General features: G+C 44.9%; 1 protein-coding gene across 1 annotated transcript in view; it reads left to right on the top strand.

Annotated features, from left to right (window-relative positions):
* The first annotated feature begins 18,870 nt into the window (after positions 1-18,870).
* The window catches only part of LOC136556291 (bifunctional heparan sulfate N-deacetylase/N-sulfotransferase 4), a 65,117-nt gene continuing 60,621 nt past the window's right edge, over positions 18,871-23,366 (top strand). The window contains exon 1 of the mRNA XM_066549423.1: positions 18,871-19,227. The gene's annotated coding sequence lies outside the window, so the exon portion shown is untranslated. The remainder of the gene's footprint in view (positions 19,228-23,366) is intronic.

The raw sequence follows: 23,366 nt of genomic DNA, 5'->3' as shown, positions 1-23,366 counted from the left end.
CTTAGCCACCCATGTAATCCAAGGGATTTCATCTCAGTCCTTGCTTCACATGAGATCTGGAGGTAGGAAGGGGCATTTTGTTATGAGTGCCTGGCAAAACACCTACACGCAAAGGATACTATGTAGTGTACAAAGAGTGACTCCTTGTTCTTGCTCACCAGAGTTGGTAAGGGACACTTGAAAAACATCATTGTTACCTGAAATGCATTGGTAGTCTCCCAAAAAAATTTCACAGTGCCCATCAAAAATTTATTAGCTAGAACAAGTTGAAATGGAAGGTCAGAAGTGAGTGCATTACCTATAACAGATTATGAGTATGACCAAGGCAATTTTTATCCACTTTTAGGGACCTATTCAGATTAATTATGAGAGGCACTGCCACCAGAAAACACATGAGCAGAAGAACAGGATGTTGTAACAGGTTTAAAACGTGTCCAAGAAAACACTGAAGGTTTGGATTAGCATTTCCTTAATTGCTGGAGCTGTGAGCTGTCAGGAACCCCTCCCACCTAGCTCTGTGCCTCAAGCTGTTTAAAATACTGGTTCATCCAAAATAACAGCATTGGCTGAGTTGAAGATGTTGCCTCAGCTGGAATTAAAGCTGGAGCTCCTCCTACACCAGAGGACTTTTACTGTAGTCCCAGTTTCTCTGGGAAAAATGGATGAGTAAACTGCCTTTAGGGCAAGGGCACCTACAGGCTGAGCAGACCTTAGTGCATCCTACTGCAGCTAACTGAGCCAGGAATGAGCTTCCCAAGGAGTGCCAGGCCAAAGGAGAGAGACCCTGCCAATGAAAGCACAGCCCTCCTTACAGACACTCAGCATTTCCCCACTGCTGTGACACGTTCTGGCTCATTTTACAGAACTGACACTGCCTGCAGCAAGGGATGGCTTGGAGTCCCACAGGTATTGATGCTGGGGAAGCCTTTCCCAAGTGCTGAGTGCTCATTTCTTGAAAACCAGCTACTTGGAAAAGTGCTCCAAATTGAGGAGCCAAAACCACACCTGTCTTAACACATCAGGTTTGTCATGGAGAATGTCAAACACAAAGCTTTTCCAGTCTTTACAAGGATTTTTTCCGTTATATTTGGAGAGCCTGTAGAACACAGAAACCAGCTAAAACCCAAGCCCCGATTTACTCCGTGTGTAAGCTGTGCTAAATCACACACTGAGAAAACACAGCATCTCTAGTATTTCCAGGCTCATTTAAAGTTAGATATTTAATATTCTATCTTATTTGTTGGATAAAACTTTTAATTTCTTGGATTCAGATTTTTCCTGAGCAATCAACATTTGACATGAAGAACATTTTGATGGAACATTTGGTGCTCTCAATATAGGTTGTTTCTTGATTGTATGCAAGCCCTTAGAAAATCAGAGCCATGCTGCTTGTATTCACAATTCCAAATTTAATTGCTGAAACTGTTCTGCAATTGTTGCTTTAAAGGCTCTGGTTTGACCAATGCTCATAGTCTCACAAGGTGAACTAATACAGTTCAAATACAAAAGACCTTGGTGATAGAGCAGGAGGGACAAAAGCTCTCTCCATCCATTTTCATGTCAGGTTTCTTCAATCAAAGTCCAAGGGTCACAGGCACCAGGACTGGCACAGGAAATTCCCTCCCACAGCTCCAAGGACAGGCTCATCTCCCCTGCAGTGCACCCCCTGCACTTTGCTCTCACTCTGTTTCCCACTTGTGAGCACCTTTTGCTCAGGCAGGGAAGGCACCAACTGATCATCTGTCCTTTTGTGTTGTAGTTTGCGTTTGGTTTGTTCGGTTTCCCCCTCCCATGTTTCAGGTAATGGTTTAGCCCGAACCCTGGTCTATGTCAATCCCGATACCCCTCCCCTGTTTCCCCGGTTACCTATTATGCAATACCCCAGGCCCCTCCCCTGGTCCCCTGTCTGTCATCCGGCACCCAGCCTTTTCTTCCAGAATCTTCTGGCTGGGGTGTCGAGTGATTGGCTGAGGGGCCGGGGCTCCACCCTAGATTAGTTTCTATAGGTTCCTTCTTCCTATCCATCTTGAATGTATCCCTTTCTCCCGGTTCGCGATTGGTTCGTTGTTACCCCACCCCTTGCTTTTAAAGCATGAGTCCCTTGGGGGCTCGGGGCTCTCTCTGGCTCTCTCCTTCGGGCTCTCCCCTACTTTGCCTCTCCCTATTAAACCCATTTTACCCTAAGTCAGTAGAGAGTCGCCTCTTTCCTTTTCCTGCGGCGTTGGATCCTTTATCATCTGCGGCTACTTGCCCTTTCCTACCGACCCACGGTCGACACACGCCCCTGGCTTCGTGCCGGAGGAGTGTCGGGACAGCTGGAAGTGGCTGGTTCTCTGCTTCTCTTCTAGCCTGGGCACTTCTGCTTTACAGCCACTGCTCCACTTCTGCACTGGGAGCTGCTCTGTCTCATGGCTGGGACAGCAGCAGCTTCTCTGCTTAAAAGCTTTTCAACTCTGTTTCCACCTTTTTTCCATCTACCTTTCCTGCATTGTGAGATTTCCAGTATGAACAGGACTCCTGCTGGCTACTGGAAAAGTGAAATACCAATAAATAATTTTGCTGGATGGCAATCAACCACACTTCTCCCACCCATCACTATTCAGACATGCAAGTAAAGCAGAAGTATTGGAACAGAGATCCCTTATTTTTATTTTCTTTTTCCCCCCTTTCTCTTCATTGTGCTTTATTGATAGGTGAAAGGCTAATTCAGTCTCAAGAGTGTTCTGTGTCCACCCCAACTATTTCACTGCAATAAATGACCTTGCTGTGAATACATTTTAATTAGTGATTTCGTAGTTGGAATTGTGCGATTGGAATACAGTAGGCATGAGGAGCAATTGCAATAGTATAAAAAGGCATCATTATTTTCAAAAGCTCTGTGGGAATAACACAGGTAAAAAAATCCCCTGCTGGCACCTGTTTTCTGTGTCCAATGTATCATTAGCACCTCAGATTCTCTCTGTGTTCATCAAAGGCTAGATCACAGGTGCTGCAGGATGCTCCCACAGCGCTGGAGATTTTTCCTTCTTTGTTTGCTGTTCCTTGCTGAGGTCATTATAATGAAGACAAGATTTTTACTTCATCTGACAATTTTGTTCTAATTGACTGAAAGATGTTAGAAAGAAAAATGGGAACAAACCCTAGAGATTCAGAAGGATTTTCCTGACTCTGGGCCTGGCCTGGGATTCTTTCATGCAATGTGGAGTAAGTGAAGTAGGGCCTAAGAATAAAAAATCAAACCCTTGTCATATGCGTTACTGCTGAAGGCAGGCTGGCGAGGGCTCTGAGGAGTGAGCAGAAGAAAAATCTTGAAAGAAGCATCAGCTCATTTCAGATCTGAACTTGAACTTGCACGCAAGATGCTGGGCTAGAGGAACTTGGTATAAAATGAAGGCTCATGACAATGATGTCTGGCATGGATTACATCAGGCACTGGTTACATTTACTGGGATGCAGTTCACTTAATTTGGCCATTGCTCTCAGGACACCCCCTGTGGCACAGAAGAACAAGAGTGATAAAGGCCAGCTGCATTCTTAAAACCGGCTGCATTTGATTTACATGCACCCTTGAAGGCCCTTTTTGTATTTTATACAAAATTATCATGTTTAAGAAAACTGCCAGAACTTCACTGGCATGTCAGTGAAAACAAGAAAGTTCTTAAAATGCACCAATTTACACCTACTTAGAGTGACTACAACTAAGGAACAGCACACATGAGCTGTCATGTCTGCTCCCTTCAACTCCCTCGCGTGTGCTGTGGCCATTCTGGGAAGATTCCTGCCCTGCACAGGCTGAGGGAGTGGCTGCCTTCAGCTCCAGTGTGCTGGCACCTGAGCCAGCTCTACTAGCCTGGCCAGAGCAGCCCTCAGTCCCTCTGCAGAGAGGGGAGCCACAGGGTGTGCCCAGGCTGCTCCTCCTTTCTGGGATAACCACCATGCTGGTAATTCCCACCCTACCTCTGTGCTCCCATCTCCCTTTGGTTCTGGACTGTAAATCCCAGAATTAAGAGAGGAAGGAGCTGCAAAGCTTGGATCCACTCCCTGTCTGAGCTCAGCCCTGTCCCTCACACAGCCACCAGAGGCTCAATGGGCTCCTGGGAACGATGGCATTCCCAAGAGGGAAGTTTGCTGCACGTGCAGCCACATGTGCCTCTGCAGAGGGAGCATGGCAGTCCTGAGCTCTGCTGTCCCCTGGGCCTGGAAGTGGCAGCTGCCATTGACTGGGTGTGGCAGCACCGAGTTCAATGCAGCTGACTGCTCCTGGCTCAGCTGTGCCTTGGCGGCTCTGTCAGAGATTGTGTTAACTGCTCTGCTCAGTACCTAACCATAGTAAATAGGGAGAGAAAAGCTGATGGTCTCAAACCAAATTCATAGGAAAGGCAGTGAAATGGGAGTGTTGATACTCCATTTGAAACTTGACTAATTCAGAAAATGAGACTTTCCAAATCCTGCAAAACGAACAGACTACAAAAGCAATTCACTGAACCTGCCATGCCTTTCAACATGTATCTCACTGCAAAGGCTGACAGTGTCTCTGTTTCTCCTCTTGCAATGCAGATTTGGCCTCTGCCTTACTCATCCCTCTTTGGTGTTCAATTGTTCCACCATTTCTCCTGACTGGCTCTTAAATTTCTCCAATCCTAATCATCAGCTGAGAGGAGCAGGACTGACAGAGGAGGAGCTTGCTTGGGAGTGACCTCCTCAGCACAGCACAGCAGCATCCCTCCCTGGCAGCAGACTGCTGGAATTAATTACCTGGGCATGGCTCTAGGCAGGAAGGTGCTGTCATCGAGAGCACCAAACAAACAGGAGTCCTGTTTGCAGAGAAACCTCAGGATAAATTATGTACAGGTGTCATGGGATCTCCTGCCTGAATCCATCTATACTAAGGGCTTTGGAAGAGGAAGAGAAGGTTCAAAGATGGGGACTGGGAGTTCAGAAAGCAGCCAGGTCACCTGAAATGCAGCAGCCCTAAAACCTGGGATCAAAAGCAGAAAAAGGCCAAAAATCATAAAATAGTCCCAAGTATGAACACTTAGTGATGCAAGACATGAAGACTGAGAGTATTTGCTGTGCTTTTCTATAGAATGCTTGGGAGGAAGTCTGAGCAGCCTGCACAGACTTGAAAGGAACACGTAATAAAGCAACTCAACAGCAGAGAGTTTAAAAACTAGAGAGGGGTGGATGAAGAGTTAGGATATAAAGGTCCCTGTGCAAGGATCTTGCCAACTCTGTATTGGGTGCTTTCTTGGCTATCTCAGTTCTAAAAGGGAAGAGAAGCTCGCTCACTCAAGTTGCAACATGGAATAGACTCCAGTCTGTTTTGTACAGATAAAGCTCCCAAAATGTTGCGTATCACTGAGGAAATCAAAGCACAAAACAAAGTTCTTCTGGGAAAAATAAAGACTGAAATCAAGAAATAAACAGAAAAAAATTACCCCCACCTGCTGCCTTGCAGTTGGAAATTGAACATCTTGGATGCATCTGTCTGCCCTGGACAAATAATTGCTGTTTACCATCCTAGGGGAAAGCCAGGAAAGCCGGGGAGGGAGATCATAAACCTCAGAGCATTCCCCTCCTCTTCATGGAGTGTACTCAACAAAGCTGTGATCACTTAGAACCCCTGATGAGATGCCTTCCCTGGTGATCAAAGCTCAGCTTTTCCCAGATATGGCAATCTTAAAAAGAAGAGAGCAAGGAAATTGTCCACTCCATTTATATATTGCTGAAGTCTGAGTGAGAACAAGTACCTCCAGCTGTTCAAGGAAAGGCAGAGGGATGCACCACGTGCTCTCCACCTCCCTCGCTGCTGTATAGGGCTCTCTGTGCACATCAGTAAGAAAAGAGGCCGAGTTCTATTCCTTCCTGAAGTTCCAGAGAGGAGCAAGTACCTAGGACTGCACACCAGCCTTACAGAGATTGCACTCTGCTCCTACAGAACAACCCCCCCTTCTCCTGGGTACTTCCTGAATGGAGGAATGAGATGTGGGGGCTGTGTGGTTGAACAGAGGGAAAACACTGCTGAGACACTCAATATTAGCACTACACTTTCTGGGTCTCCAAATTAGGATGCAAAAGAAGAATGCAGTCCCTGCCTTAGCCAATGTAAAGGGAACATTTTTGCATATTTTTGATATGTGATCTTATCAGCAGACAGCTTTTTTTTTCAGTAAAACAAATCCTTGTAATTCCACAGTACAGAAATCTGACAGTACAGAAAGGAATCTTTATGATGGCTGAAAGTCTCTGCATAGCACATATTGTAGCTTAGGGTAATTATTTATTACTGGTGCTACTATTCCTGAGCCTTTAATGCACTTGTGGCCAGTGGGCAGAAAATGAGCAATCCCTGGTGACAACAGCAGAAATGCACTTCTTCCCATGGCAAGTAACTTTTTTCAAGTTCCTGTCAGGCTGCAATATTTTTCCCCTCCATGCAAGAGTATTAAAATTAAAACTTTGGATATATAAATCAGAGTAGGGTGAGTTCACTCCTGTGCCAAAAGGGAGCCAAATGAATCCTGGGGATGTTAAAGCTGAGAGGGGCCTCCTAGATCATCTTGGTGTGCCTCCCTTCCCCTGGCCATGAAGAGCTGCTGCTGTCACTGGAGCAGAATCCTAAACAGCCCAGGGATGGGGAAGGAATGCCAGGCTCTTCCCTCCAGCTGCTCATTAGTGCATTAACATTTTCTACAAGATATTTACTACAACAAACTACTTCCTATTTACTATTTACTTTTCTATGCCTCTCTATTTTCTCCTGTACCTTATCAACTACTCACATCATCACCTCTACAGTCACAGTGAACTTTCTCTAGCTAGGTAATTATCAGACTGACCTTCCCTCAAGAGGGCCTTTTTCTCCTAAAGCATAAAAAGAACTTTCTTTGTTCTGGTTTCCGTCCATTATATCTTTTAAATACCCGATAATTCTTCAGCATCTTTAGAGTCACTACAGTGCGGGTATTTATAGACAAGCACATCCCTCCCTCTCTGCTCCAGTATGGAGGCACAGAAGTGACAGCCATGTAACAAACAGCCAAGCTGAGGAACCACGTGGGAGCCTTTCAGAGCCATAAAGAGGAATTATCAATCCCCAGTGCCAGCATGTGTGCACACACAGGTGTGCCAAGGCAGAAGCAAAGAGAGCAGGGATTTGCTGCATGACCAATATTCCTCCTCCAGGAATGGCTCTCCTAAGGTGTTTTCAGAGCAGTCAGATGGATCTCTTGGGATCCAATTTCATCTCTTTCCACTTCACAGAAACAATCACTCTGGGGGTGAAATAAGTCACATGAGGGGATCCCACCCATCTCTTTGCCATTAGGCCCTGCAGAATAATGCCTCATGTTTCCTGGATTCAGCTGCCCAAGCCTTAAACAACAGGCTCTCCTTGCTTCCTGCATTAGCACCTGAGGTTTAGCCATGCCATGCTTCCTTACTGGCTGGACCAGGAGCAGAGACCTGCCAGTGCCCAGCAGGAGCTTCATCCTCTTTCCCTCTAGGTCTTCTCCAGCTGCAGCACCCACGTTATCCACCACCACTTCCCTTAGGTGGAATTCATCATACACTCCTGGTGTAATGGTACCTGTGTTTTCCCTAAAAGGGCTTTGCAGATGTGATCTTGAAAGAAATCTACCACAATGTTTTACACTCACAGCTGACTGCATTTCCTGGTTTTCCAAAAGGAAAACTCTCTTTGCCATGTTCCTTCTCTCACCAATCTCCTTGTTACAGCTTTTGAATATCTTCAGACCCTTTACCTGGTATTACCTTTCTGCCTCCTGAACACCAGAGTACCTGCCTAGCAGTTTTCTGATGGATCATCTGAATGTAGGCTCTTTTTTCCCATTATGGAAATATTTTTTTTACTGAGAATTTGATCTATTTCCATGTACATTAAAGAGTATAACAGCTAGTGCTCTTATCAGTAGCTGTAACTTAGACATATCCTGAAACTAACACCGTTAATGCTGGTAGTATAAGCTTAGTAACAGATAAAACTTACCAAAAAGTGTTGGAAAAATAAAAAAAGTCCAGTAGGTTTGGAAGAAAAGGCTAGCTGAAACCTCAGAGTAACCAATTTAAATATTGCTAAATATAAAGTTTTATCCACTATAAAAACTTCACAGGATGGTCTCATGTTGGATTTGAGTTTAGTTCAGGTCTGTCATTTTCAAAGGCTTCTTTTGCCATAGTTCAAAGCTCCATAAAGTAGGTGCAGAGATGGTAGCATAGCAACCACCACAAAGTGAGTTTAAACACTGAGAAAATGAGTTTTTAGCTTTCTAATAGCAGAGCTTTCATATTCATATCTTCTTGCTGGCTTTGAAACACCTGTATCTATCTCAGCTGACTGGGCTTCATTCTATCAGTAGAGAAAGCTGCATGGCATTATTGAACTGCAATTAAATGAACCTGGTTTATGTGAATATTCTTTGGTCATGGACAAACAGAAAACTGAATTGTCAATGGTGAGGAACTAATTTAGTTTTTAAATTAAATTATCATTTCCTTGAAACAGAAGAAGGGTGGTTTTGTGCATGAAGCAGAATTTGTTCCCAGAGTGGGCACAAGAATAAACCTACTTTTTCCTGCTGACTCAGGAAAACCAAATAAACCCAAACATTCACCACTGTGATTTTAAAAATCAGTTTTGAGGTTATACATGTGCCCTGTCTGCACAATAACGTGAACTCTGTCAGAACAGCTGAGGGACCAAGAGTTCAGAGTTTTGGCACCTTGGTGACTTTTCCTGTTCACCTGAACTGAGTTTAAAACCATGACTGGTCTTGGCTTTGCATCTTTGTTTGAAAACATCTTGGTGCCTGGAGAAGTGGATGTGAAATGCTGATTTAAAGAGCATCTCCAGCTGGTAACATCTGCATGCCCATGCAGGCACACAGCCAGAAAAGCAGTGGATAATAATCAATGAACACTTCTGAATCCAGTTTTGCATCTTTGTTAGGCTTGAAGCCTTTTGCCTTCTCCATTATTTTTTCTAATGAGGGTGATTTTTCCTGCTGATGTATTAACTGCAATGGACACAGAAGATCCCCTGGGAGGTATCTCACACCAGGCACACCCTCCAGCCTGGATTTATCCTGGAATGAAATGATTTCTACCCCACTGCAATCTCCCTATCCCCACAGTGCAGTTACTGATAGGGGATCTTGGGTCAGTGCATTTTCACCTGCTCTCTCTCCTGAGCAGTCAGCCCCACAGACACACACAGGAAGACTCTAAACCTCTAATAGTCAAAATTGGTTCCCAACACACCAGTGCAGATGGTGCAGCTGGGTGTGATCCTCTGGGAATGCCAGAGGTGGCACAGACATGTCCAGGGCGCCTGGATCCTGTCAGTCCCACTGCGGTGCCTGGGAAAGGCAAGGGTTGGATGGCAGGGCCACGAGGCAGGATGGAGAGCTGCTGGAGTGCACTCAAACGAGCTTCCACCTCCAGGCTTGTGCACAATGAAATAATTCCCTGCTCTTACACCCTGCATGCAAATCTTCACTTCTTCTCCTGCCTGTTCCGTACCCAGTTTTCCACAAAAAGTCAAAATGAGAAGTTCTTCAAGAGAACCCCACCACTGAGAAACAGCAAGCTGCTACCACTTAGACATAAAACCTTAAAACTCCAGTCAATCTTTTGCATGACTAAACTTCTAGGATGCCCTTTACTATGGAATCTTCCACTTGTCACCCAAACATTCAGTTTTCCTCTTCCAACAATAACTCTGTTGGCAGCATTTCAATAGTTCTAGAAATGGTGTTATAATTCTTCTCACCAACATGTGCAAAGCCTCTCAAATTATGGAGCTTTACAAAGAACCTAAAATTCTTACATCAGGGTTACAGGGGATTATCCAAACCCCCGAGGTTATGCAAATTGGCTGTAGTTATGCAGAGCAGAGCTCTGGAGAACATACTCATGTCCTTACTCCACACCTCATTCCTGTCTGACAGGAAACAGATCCACTGCCATAATCAGTGCTCCTATTTATGACTGACATCAGCTTTCAATATATGCTGCTTACTCATCTTCATTTTCCATAAACATTCTGCATTGGAATGTCATTGCCAATGACTTATTAGCAGCAAAATAACAACAGCAAAAAAGAACAGCTGTGTTGGATAGTTACTGATTATTGAAAAATGTGTTATTAAAAATGTCAAGTGTCCATGTCATTCTAGAAAGCCTCAAATAAATTTATCAGAGCTCCCTTCTAACTGTTCTTTTGGGTCTAATATAGGTATTCTTGTATTCACCAATATAGGGGTGTGTTGGGAAGTGTTGCTTTTCCCTACTCTATGCTCCATATTAAATCAGGATCATACAGATTGATGGCTACAAATGCCATGAGGTGTCATTAACTCATTTTTAAATAACCCCTGAATGTGTGAATTAATGAGATGTAAACTGCACAGAAGTTCAGAGAAACCCGCTCTACCAAATCTCACATTAGTTAAGAACTGGAAATGGTCATTTACAGAGCACAGACCCCTGCATTAACTGTGAGTTTCCTGTAATTCTTCTCTTTCATTGCATCCACCTATTTTGGGACCCTGGCTAGTACAGCCAGCCACAACCTGCTCTTTCCCACTCTCTCCAGATTCCTGAAGTAGCAGAGAGCAGAAAATGAGACATATGGCTCCAGAAAGGAGGCCTAGGCTGCCAGCACAGACTGCCACATCAGCAACAGGAGAGCCCCTAGGGATGCCTCTAGATGCCCAGGAGGGGACCTGGCTTCAGGTAAAAAACCTGGATGGAAAATTGAATTCAGAGTAAAAACCCAAACTCACTCATACACCCAACTATTTGATAGCCCATATTCACGTCTTGGACAAAGGGGGTTTTTTCTACTCCTTTTTGTATCTCTGGTTTCTGCTCCTGTTGGTTACTTTTCTTTCCTATTCTGTGAAGAATTCCAAGATACCAGCAACAAGAAGCTGCTGTGAGGCTCCCTGGATCAGTTCTGTTGGGAAACAGTGAAACAGGGAGTGCCACGGATTTCAGCCTCACTGACTGAGCTCCAGGGCTGAGTACAACATTTACAGTGGGGCTTGTCCTTAGTGTCACTGCTGGAATAGAGATGTAATAAAAATAATTTAACCATCTCTGTACTTCCACAGCTTAGGCAGGATAACATAGGAGAGATTTCAGGCAGTAAATAAGTATAGGAGAGAAATTTAGGATATGAACTTGTTTTGAAGGGGCATGGATCTTTCAGTGTTCCAACTACCCAGGGGGTTGAGACAGATGGAAATCAGAGCCTTGTGCTGAACAACACAACAAAACCAGAGAAGCACAAAAGGAAAGCATAACTATAACTGTGCTCATGTGTCCCACAGGAAGGGAACAGAGGATACAATCAGAAATGCAGAGGATTCCATGCACCCCAGACACGTCTACAAATGCTGTGTCCAGGACAGACACCACAAACTTGGGTCCTTTTTCTTATGGCTTTGTCCAAGCACCTGTATTAAAGGAGGGCTCACACTTGCTGTGACCTGGTTACTGAACAGAACACTGCAAGCTAAAATGGGACTTTTCCCCCTACAACCTACAATTAGGGAATCTACAAAATTAATCTCCTTCACGTCTAACGAGGCTCTGTGATGTGGTTTGGCGTGCATTACTGTGTGTGTTAGTCACAGCCTGGCTGAAGGGAAATGCACCATCAAATTTACTGTAACAGCAATTTTCCTTAAGGTACATCAGCACAGATGAATTGGCAGACCCCTAATCCAGGGCTTAAAACCATCTGTGATACAATATTGCCCTCTATGGGAGCCCAAGGTGTAACAGATTTACAACAGAAACACCACGCTGCTGCTCTCTGGTCCTGTTCATTTTTTTAGCATAGTATCTACTTTCCTAAAACACTTCTCTTGAACATAAAAGCTTTATGCCACCAGGAGAAATCAACCTACTATCATCTCATCATGTAATTTATTTCTTTCAAGCCTACCCTTCAAATTGTAACAGATATCTCCATTACTGGTATTTAGCTTTTATGTGATAATTTCAGTTCACAGAAGCCCTGCTCTAAGTGTGTCAGCATTTCTGTCACATTTAATAAATAAACAAAACTTAAACCCAAGTGCACACAACGCAGTAGCCTCAGCACTAGTATGAATAGGCAAACAACACTTGGAATATTATTTCTAAAGTGCCCCAAACTCTTCAGAGAGACAAGATGTAACTCCAGAATACATTACAGATATTTTCAAATGTAACCTGCTGAACATTAGAGCCACAAGTAAAGCAGGAATGAGCATGATAAAGAAGTACAATGGTTAAGTATCAAGCTCTTATTCACTTGGAATGTTCTCTAGATTATTCCATCCATAGTTTCCTTTGCTTATTTTAATGAAGTCACCTTTGTTTTCTTTCCATGAGAAAAATATATTTTAAAAAGAAACCTCAGTCAAGAGATGGCTGGAGAGCCATGATTACTGGGCCTTGTTCACACTGAACTGTATTGCATATCCAAAGCAAAAACCCAACCATTCCTTCTGCCACCATCCTGACATTTTAGGGTTAGTGCTGGAAGTCTGTAAGCAATTCCTACCTCCAGCAAAGGGAATCAATAGCAGGGAGACATTAAAAGCATTTCTTTAGCTTATTAACTCTGTTCTAGCAGATGTTGCAGAGAGATTTCACATCTCTAGAGAAGGCCAGTTCAAAGTAAATATAACATTGTGATCTTGATTTCCCTTGTCAGACTAGAGCATTTTCAAGTCTTTAGCCTCCCTTTTGCTGAACACAGGTTTGTGTGCGTTTTTTTAAATTTTATTTTGAAGCACAGCCTAGTCACATCAGCCTAAAAAGAGACCTTAGGGCGCACTTCCATTTGAGGATTTCCCACCCTACTTGGAGCATGAGCACGAGGCCTCCTCCTATAGCACCAGATAAAGCAGAAAACAAATTATAATAGGATGACCTAAAAAATTAAAAATTAAACATGGCTAGGAGGTGAAACAAAACCCTGCACAACAGGATCATTTATTACAGCAATTCTAGAATACCAGTTTGGGAGTGTGTCAGTAATGGATTTTTCACTTTGAGGGTTTTTTAAGTTTTAAATTATGGGATATAAAAAGCTCTGCTTGTGCAAGCTAACCTAGAAAAGAGTCATCCTTAGAATGCAATGGGAGCTTGATATCTAGATGGTAAGGACAGAAGAGCAAAAAGAGAAAGATAGATGTTCTTTTAGTTCCTCCTTTGAAACTACCAATCCTGGTTTCACCTTTAATTCAGAGGTGGATTAGAGTATTAAAAGAGTCTCTGTAGACAAGTTAAAGGGGACTCCCACTGGAGCTCTGGTCTAATTAAGCTACTTTATGAATCATTCCAGTTTGACTAACTCAATTTCTTTTAAAAAGTAATGACTTAATACATCAAACTGAGAGTTCAAGCCCCTTTGTTTTTAATAATCAAAGAAGAAATGTTTGAGATTTGTAAGCCATCACTTCATGTTATGGATGACACTCTCTATGATAATTGCTGTGCCAGCAGCTGGCCTGCATTGCTGTCTGTCAGCAGTCCCCTTTCCCCTGCCCTCCTCAGCAGCCCTCCTCAGCTCAGACATGGCAGCAGAGTGCTGCTGTCACACAGAGATCATTGACCCGACCCATGGAGATCATCAGTCAGATTTTGGTGCTGGCTTGGCTGGAGATCAGCAGGAGCTGGAATGGCCTTGCTGAAGTTCCTGCAGGGAACAGCAGAGCCCTGCCCACCCTGTCAGGAGCCCCTTGCAGTGCTGGGGGCAGAGCTGTACAAAATGTGTCACCACCCAAGCCAGCCCCTGGCCAGCCGGAGCTGGGTCTGGGAGCAGCTGCATAACGGGGTGACCCCACTTCTGTCTGCAGCACTGGGGACCAGAGAAACCCTGTGGTGGTCCCTGGTGAAGCAAAACCTTTGTGAGTCACACAGCAAATGATTCCCTGAGCTTTCACAGGAAGGGGACATGGGGGCACAGCCAAAGTTCCTAGATCTGGTTTTGTGACAGTTTGCCATGCAGGGGGACAGCAGCCAGCCTTTCTGGGTGAGGCAGTGAGGCGAATGGGACCTGCACCTGCTTTTAGTCTTGTTCTTGCAAGGATTTACAAAACCAGACTGACTTGCTTACCAGCAGGGAGGTCACAAAAAGAGTCATCATGGAAACAGAGCAAAGGGGACACAGCTCTTAGACAGTGTCACATGCTACAGGGAAAAACAACAAATCCAAGGGGGCTGAGCAGAGCTTAAACCTGCTCGCTGCTTTAGTCTCTGCTGCTACACTCAAGTGTGGCCTGGGAAAAAAGCTCTTCTCTCTCCAAGCTCCAGTCCTGCCCCCTTTCACTTCCCAGGAGCTGTCAGCTCCTTCAGGCCAAAGCAAATCCTGGGAAGGATTCTGTTAGGAAATTGTGGGGCAGAGCCCAGAAGGCTCCATGGATGCACACAGACATCCATCTCTCTCACACATCAGGACCCCTTGGCTCAGTGTCACAAGTGGTGACAAAGGTCAGGCTGTGGATTAAGCACAAACCCAATTTTTGCTTTGATGGTATCTCAATAGGAGCACTTAAAACTGCAGTTTATATTTTCATAGCTGAGTAAGCACCTAAGACATAAAACAGTACTGTAATTAGAGATATGTGGAGAGCTCTAATGCTGGATGTAAATGAATCTGCATTGGTTTAACAGATATTTCCACATCAGTTTCTATCAGCACCCTCTCTGAAACTAATACACCCAAAGCCATACAGGAACAAAGCCACACTAGGATATCAAAGTTATCTTACAGAGGAATAAAAGCATAAGATAAAGGTCATTACAGAACTGGTATGCACTGATTTGCCTTTATCATCTGTACAAGTGTGTCCAGACAAAAAGAGGGGATCATAGAAGCTGGAAAAGAGATTGTGTAGCTGGAGAAAGTCAACAGTCAGGGAATCCACCTATTTTTTACATTCTTTAATTTTACTTGAGGACTGAGCAGCATTTTGGCTGTTGATGTTGTTGCAAATCAGCACTTCATGCTTAAATGCACCACCAGCAGCATGTTCTGCCCTGACATCTGGGAAACAAGAGCAGTCTAGGACAAGGCAGGCACTGCCAGTACAAGACATGAAGGCCTTAACCGAGTTCTAATGCACAAAACTCAGCTCCAAGAGTATCCATATTTCATCCCTACATTTCTGCTTCTGTAAAACCTCTGACATGTTTTGAGCCAGAGCCAAAATAGTCAGATGAAAAACCCTAACAATTTATTGAGACATCAAGACAACAAAATAGACTTTTCTTAATGAAATATATGAATACTCAAAGAAACCCAAACCACATTCCAGTATGCCTTTGTGTTTCTTGCATTTTTGATGTTAATTAAGTTCTGCATATCTCAAACTGCTGCTGGAGAACTAAGACTAATCTATACCTCTTATAAGTTGTCATAGTTCCTCTGAAATCAAGGGAGGTTTTGACAATTTACATCATCTGAGGAACTGCTCTGTGTGTGTCTAATAAGGCACACTGCCGTTTAATTACAGGCAGGTTCAGAAGGAAGCTCCAGAAAAAGCTGGTTCTGCCAGGAAGAGTCTTTTTTTTTTTTTGTTCTCTTAAACTTATTATGAACCTCAGTGTCAAAAGCCATCTTTCTTTCACTAAAGACCACAGATGTGTCTTGAGCTGAAAGAAAAGGTTCTGTATCCTGCAGGCAGCTTTGAAGCATGGCCTTGGTGCTGTGAGGGGGTTTTTGAGAGCAGAAGAAGGAAGTGCCTATTCCAGTGTCCTCAGAGCACTGGAATAACAGGTGGAGAGACTGGGAGCAGCCAGACCACAGAAATTCAACATAGAAGCAACAGAACATCAATCCAGACATTCCTGTGACAGTTTTCAGACAGTCTGGAGAGTGAACCAGGGAGATGCCACATCTTCACACACTGACTTTTGAGAGGATTCGCTCACTCTGCAGCACATTTAGGAACATCATTTAGTGGTAGGCTTGGCAGTACTGGGTTAATAGCTGGACTCCATAACCTTAAAGGTGTATTCCAACCTAAATGGTCCTAGGATTCTGTGTTTCCAACCACAGAACTGCAGGAATTGTGTTTTCCACATCTGCTGGTGTGAAGATGAATACTTTAAAATATGTACAGACATTGCAGTGAGAGGTGTGTAAACTGCAAGAAGATTTGGACACAAGACAGCAACACTGACTTTCACCTGACCAACAAAGCACAACAACAAACAACCAACCACCTAAAACAACCCCACCAAAACCCAAAAAACCCAACCACTGTCAAACCCACAGTTCAGAACCAGAAAGTCATGTTTTCCACAAAGTTTTGGGCAAAGCAGTGGTAGGTTCCATCTCTAGGTTTTGTGCTACCAAAATAAGTAGAATAAGCTGTTGTAATTGCCTGCCTGTACAGGGAGGAAACGAACCACATGAGGATTAACAGCTACAGAATAATGTACATCACCCAATGCAAAATCTGATCTGCAGGGTAAGAGCCAGAAAAACTTATATCCTGGGGCAAGGATCTCAGCATAAGTGTGCTGCTTCATTAATAGAGTGTTTTATTACTAGGATTTCTCTTATTTTCTTGTTTCTCTTCATCCACACTCAATTTCTCTTTCTTGCTGTCCTGTTTTCTTTCTTGTCTATTTTCCCCTCAAGCAGAGCTTGAGAATTATGTCATGATCAGAAGGACATTCCAGGTACCACGAGTGCATCTGTGACCGAGCTGGAAGAGTTCAATTCTCTCTACTACCCAAAGGAGAGGGAAGTGAAAATTCAAACTGCACTCTTGTCTCCCAAGGGTTGGTGTGCTCTTTCTGCTACACAGAGTTGGAGCAATTCTGCCAACAGATTCCCACATGTTTCTCATGAGGGCAGACCCTGGCACAGTCATTCTCCTGATCCTGCACTTGAAATGAATCACCAGCAGAGCAAACAGCTCTAGAGGCAGCCCTGTGAATCCACAGCCCTGCCCCTTCATGCTGAATTCACCCAGCACAGCAGGGCTTAAGCCAAGGATTTCAGTTCAAAGAGTGACTTTAGCATCTGAATTAAAACACTCTCAACAGTTTGTGCAAGCACTTGGCCGCTGGCCCACCCAGGAACATCCACAGCGCAGCGGTGGCTTCCAGGGGGCAGAGCGCTGCTCTCACCATATCTGGATCAGCACAGCTGTCCCTCAGCCAAACCCTCCTGCTCACTGGCACCTCTGCAGTGCTCCAAGTGCAGCCAGGAGCCAAGGACAGCAGTACCAAGAGCAACAAACTGGTCTTTTCACACCATCAGATAAGCAATGGAAGCTCTGGCACTTTTCAGACAACCTGCACCAGAAGATTTCCTTGTGTTGGGAAGAGACTCTGTAACTCAGTTTGGCTGTTTTAGTTTGCAGCCTGACCAAAACTCTGGCCTTCACATAGAATGCAAGGAGGCACCTGCTCACCACCCAGCTGCAATGGGATCTCCATGCCCAGCACTCCCAACAGTCTTTGGAAAACAAATCCCAAATCCAGAGCTGGGCCATAGGTGCAAGGCATTTTTTAAAGATCTCTCAGCAAGTGCTTTGTAATTAGGAATTGCAGGAAATTACTCAGTGGTTTGAATCTTAATTTTCACTCAGTTTCCAATTTAGCCAGAAGGAATCAATTAGTCCCCAGTTCAGAATCTCTACCATCTCTGAAACTTGGATATTCACAGAGAGCAAACAGCTCTTCATGTAGAAGGTCCCAGCTGAAGGATGTAAATGCTGAACTGCATGGAACACCATTTATTCACGCTGCTTTGGAAACACAAAAGGTTGAGCTGACCCTCCTATGATTCAAATCTGAGTTTACAGCATCATTCATCATCTCAGAACGGGTCTGTTCCAGTCTCCTTGAACAAAACTGTTTTCTCCTCACATTTGCTGCACAGAACTGGCTGAATTTCAATTCCAAGGTGTATTGTACAAAGAACAGTTTTGGAGTGAAAGATGTCAAGCTGGCAAAAATTGAAAATTAGATTGGAATGAAATCTAATTCTTTTAATATAGAAAGTGTTTAGTTTTGCCTCTGTAATATAATTTGAAGTCATGTAGCAATCATGTTTCTTGGCTGTGGAGGTTGGTTTTGTCTCCAGCTGGATGAAATGAAGGATTTTAATAAGAAATTATGCAACAAATAGGTGGAACTTGTGTCACATAGAGCAAGAAAATACTTTTCATCTCCAGGCACTGAATATTTGCTGGTGCCAGGGAATATTTGCTGGGTGACTCCTCCTTGATTTTGGTCATGCACTAAAACCCACCTTTTATTGTACCAGGTGATCTTATCAGTGACCTAACAAGAGTAGGAACCAAAAGCCTTCCAGTGCTGGGATTTTGTTAAGCCTCTTTTTTTAGTGCCTGGAGACAGGAGAAGTGATGGGGGGCACTGGGGGCACAAGCATCCTCCTGCCAGAAAAATGACTCTGCCAACTTTGCCTTGCTCCAAGGCTTTCCGCTGCAGGCTCCAGGTGTAAAACCGGGAGCTGGAAGAGGCACTTCCCTCCCGCATTTGGGGCGGGCAGGAGGGGAGGTGGTCCAGCCGCACGATGACAGATGATGCAAATCCTCGCGGAGCGCGGAATCCATCGGGGCGGCGGGAGAGGAACACAGCTCATCTCCGAACCAGCCTCCGCCGCGGCGTCCTCGCCGAGCATCCCCCCCTCGGCCGGAATGACATCAGAGCAGCTCCGAGTCCCTGCAAGTCTGCGGGCTGAGTAGCGGCAGGAATCGGCCGCTGCTGCCAATCGCAGCCCCGCGAAGCCGCCTCGCTGCTGCCGGAGATCCGCGGGAGCCGGAGGCTGGCTCCGGCACTCGGAGCGCGGCGCCGGCGGCAGGACCGCGAGCAGCGGCTCCTGGGCTGATCCCAGAGTTCTCGCAGCCTTTCTGCCGGAGCCTGGCGGCTCCCCGGCGTCATCCCCGTGCCCAGGAAGGAAGCTGCATTTGGAACGCTGTGCTGAGCAGAGGTTTGAATCGTTCCAGCTGGCTGCTCGCTCTGAAAGGACAGGCTGCGTACAAATGAGATGTGATTGTGCCAGTGGAGTTCAGTGGCTGGGGCCGGAGCAAGAGGAGCCTTCCTGGGATGCTGCTGAGAGCTGCTGGCAACTGAGAACTCTGTCTGGTTCACCTGGAGCCCTGTGAAGAGCTTTGAATAGCAGGAGTCTCTTTGCTGCACACCAGGAAAGAAATTCTTCTCTAGGTAAGCTGTTCAGCTTCTCAACCTCTGCTTGTGGGCATACACTCACACCAGCACACGGACAGTGCCTACACTCAGAGCAGGTACAAATACCCAGAGTGTGCCCAATGATCTGCCTGGAACCTCTGCACAGTGCTTCCAAAAGCTGCCTGGAGCCTGGCATCCCAAGGATTATTTGGAAGTTTGGGATGAGATAGTCTTTGCCATGCAAGTGCCCCTGATTCAAAGGGATCTTGTTCCCAAGGGGAACAGCTGTCGGCCTACATGCGTGAAAGACCACAGAAGGGAGAGCACGGGAAGTTAGATGAGGGGGGAAAAAAGATACAATTGCTTCTTTAGTCTTCTCCACATCCTTTGCCTTTTTTGCTACCATCCAGTAAAGTCCAGCAGAACTACTGGACTAAAATGACCTGGTAGAAGCTTTCCAGGAGATACATTAAATCTGCACCAAAGTAAGAGTAATTGTACTGTGAGGAAGCCAAAACCTACAGATCTGCTCTCTTCCAGCACTTTGATAGCAAACTATATCTGTCTGAAACCTTTTTTTTTTAAACAGCATGATCATTTATAGAGTGGAAGCAAGGATTGTTAGAGGCAGTAAGAGCTAAACTGAAGGAATCAGTGTGGGCTCTTCAGATGCTCCAGAGCCCAGTCCAGCAGCAGCCCAGGGGTTTTATCCCACAGCTGGCACAGGGGCTCTAAGTCACGGCTGCTGGGTGCTCTAAGTCACTCCTTTCCTTTCACACACAGGAAAATGCTCAAAGGTGAAGAAGTCTCTCCCACAAGCCCTGCACTGTCCTAACCACACATACCAACAAAACCCCACACTCAGGAAGTTCTCTTTTCCCCAGGGAATTTACCAGGTCATTTTTTACTAACTCCTGTTAGTAAAACATTAGTTTTCCACATTCTCATTCATATTGGCTGAAGCCTCCCTCCTTCCCTCTGTGTGAATCAATGCTGCAGAATCTGGCCTACCCCCTGTAGCAGGTTACTCCCCCTCTCCTAGCTGTGAATGCTCTCAGAGAACAAGATAAAAGATAAGTAACTCATTTTCACCCCATTTCTTGAGTAGCTTGAATCACGATCCACCTGCCATAAATGTTCAGCCTGTGCAAGGACAGCAGGATCTCCTTGTTCACGAAGTTTTAATAACTGGCAACATTTCCAGGTGGCTCCCTGTCTTGCCCCATCCTGTCTGTGCACTCTCCCCATGCACCTTTTCCCCTCCCTAAAGCTGCACTGCCTGCCTTGCTTTTGGGAATGCTGCTCTAAAGGAGGGGCTGGGGTGGGCTGTGAACTGCCAAGTCCATTTAACTAAGGAAATTCTTGGCTTCAAGTTCCCTCCTGAATCTTATCAATCAGACCCTATGATCTGCTCAGCTGGGTTAGATGGTTCCTCATGCCGTTGCTCTGTGCACAAGTTTACAGCTGTCTGTCAGGTTTTGTGCCATTTCCCCAGAACATGGCCTTTTTTGGATTCATAATAGATGCCTAATGTCTGAAAGCCTCAGAATTGAAAGCAGAGTATCTTCATGCCTTGTTGATACCACTCTCTTCTCCAAGGCTGGGGAAATGCTCCTCTAACTTGCCTTTTATGAGAGTAAATCAAATTCAAAGGGTTACATTTCAGCAGAGAACAGGATGCTTCAGTGACTGACCACTTGCACACACACACACCACATACAAGTCCTTTTCAGCCTGAACACCCTATTAACTCACACTATCAAGTTCTGCAAGTCCTATTAAAACTTTATGGGTGTTCAGAGGCTGTGATATCTGCTGTATCACTCTCTGTAATGGCCATGATCAGCCTTAGCACCGTGCAGGAATCATGAGCTGCTCTAGAGTTCAACTGCCATACTCACTATGAGCAGGATAAAAATATGCTAATAGTAAAGATGGGCTTTTTTAAGGTTGCAGTACAGGAATTATCCCAGCAGTGTAATGAGATACTTTAAGGAAAATGTGACCATATATTGCAAACCCATGGCAATACTGAGCACAGAAAATGCTGATGAGTTCCTATTAGTTCTGACTATGAGTTTTCAGTTAGATAAACAAAAAATTGCATTTAACTCTATGTCCCCAGAAAAAGATTCATCATTTCTCTACAAGCAGTAAAGGAAGCCATATCATGAACTTCTACCAAAAAAAAAAAAAAAGTATCATTTCTGTTCCAAATCATCCTGATTTGCCCACAAACAATTTTGCTTTGACTGCCTCTATGACCATAAGGATGGCTGAGCTTTAGCTGCATGAATAATCTGCTGTTTGCTTCCATCAAGTGTTTGCTTTGCAAAGCTTCCATAATCCCAGAATCTAAGAATGGTTTGGGTTGGGAGGGACCTTAGAGTATCCAATCCCAACCCTCTTTCTGCAGCTCCATAGGTGCATCCAAGAAACTGCTTTCCATACCTGCACCATTGGCTTTTCTGAACAAAGCAACCCCTGGGCTGAGAGCAGCAAGGCACTGAAGCCAGGGTCTGGATGGCTGAAGGAAAGGTTACCTTGGAATTGTGCAGGAAGCTGCACTTGGCCCAGCCTGGGGGGTCATTTCAGGAACAGGGCATTGAGCTTAGGGTGAGAGCCAAGGGCTCTCCACACTTCCCAAAGGGAGGGGAGCCTGGGTTGAAACCGTTTGCACATGTAAAGGAGCACAGTGTATGGGGGCAGCCCATCAGATCCCTTGTTCTCAGGCCTGGGATGCAGTTGAGGACCATTAGAGCAGGCAGAAGGGCTGGACTCTTGGGGAGAAGAAGGGTCTCTGCTGGAAATTGGGTGGAACATCAAAGAGTCCTGTCTCCCATGTTGAGATAGGCTGAAGAAGGCACAGCTCACAGCAACAAGTCTCTCTCTCTCCTATTGAGATGCTAAAGCAATGCCCCCCACCAAGGTAAGCCATCCAGAAGAGCACTAGATAGAAATTCAGAATCAATTCTCCATCTATGTCAACATTCAAATTAGAAAAATTGAGCCATTAAAAGCATCAGGTGCTGGAAGAAAATGAAAATCATGCAAGTCAATCCTAAACATTTATTACAACCACTGTCTCTAATAATTACAATGGAATTGAAATTCCTACTGAAACTAACAGTTGCTATAGAAAAATAATAATATTTTACCTAAACAGCAATGCCAGCAGAATTACATGGCAACAGCACACCAGTGTAGAAACCATGTCAGTATTTGATGAGGAAAACGCATTGGCACCACAAGTCATGGATGGCCATTTGAACTCAATTCAAAAGGAACAGAGAAATATTAAAACCTATTCCCTTCCCTCTGGCTATAGAAGGGGTCACAGCTGCTCTCCCCAAGTGGAGGCAAAGGGAGCAAATTCATCCTCCCTCCTCTGCTGCAAGGATGGGTTTTACAGAGCCAGAGCAAACACAGAAGGAGAAGCCAGAGCAGGGTGGGCTTCCTCATGAGGAAGGAAGCACAAAGGAAGGGATTCCCTCTTCTTCCTTGGATGCTGGTGGCACAAGAACTCTCCTTACTAAACCTGGCCAAGGGGGATCAGGCTGATGCCCCACAGCTCCAGACTCTTACTAATGGCTGGGTTTTCATCTCCCACATGTAAATATCAGTACTAGGCACAAACAGAAGAGAGAATCATGTGGACAGGCTCTCCCATGAGCAGAGCTCTGCACAAAACCTCCCCTCCTGAAAGACTATCCACAGCTACTTATTACAGCCCACACTCTGCCAGGCTCCACTGAAAGGACTGAATTTAGTTTTTAGTGTATAAATAAGTGTCCTGATAAATAATTAATAGTAGCTGCTGGCTGTAAAAGAGGCGGCTGTTTGGAAGGTTAAGGCAGTCTGTCATGAAATATGCACCCATCTCCTCTGTGCTCTACTTCCAGGGGATGTTCCAGCCAACATCTTGTCCTTTTCCATGGGACCATATTGTGCAAGGAGGAGGCCAGAGTTCAAGTTCCAGACCCTCAGGGTATTCCTGAATTTAATCTCTCTCACTGGGGTATAGATCACACCCTAAAAGCACCAGAAGGGAGGGCAGCTGGTCAGTGATTCACAGAGAAATGTTTGGAAATGAGATAAAAATGCACTCTTCTAGGCTTCTAGGTAAGATACAGAAATTAGACTTATTGATCACATTTGATTTTAAAGCCCTCAGA

The sequence above is a fragment of the Molothrus aeneus genome, chromosome 4 (assembly GCF_037042795.1).
Source record: "Molothrus aeneus isolate 106 chromosome 4, BPBGC_Maene_1.0, whole genome shotgun sequence".
In the NCBI taxonomy this organism is placed as follows: domain Eukaryota; kingdom Metazoa; phylum Chordata; class Aves; order Passeriformes; family Icteridae; genus Molothrus; species Molothrus aeneus.
This window is presented reverse-complemented; position numbering and strand designations above follow the sequence as displayed.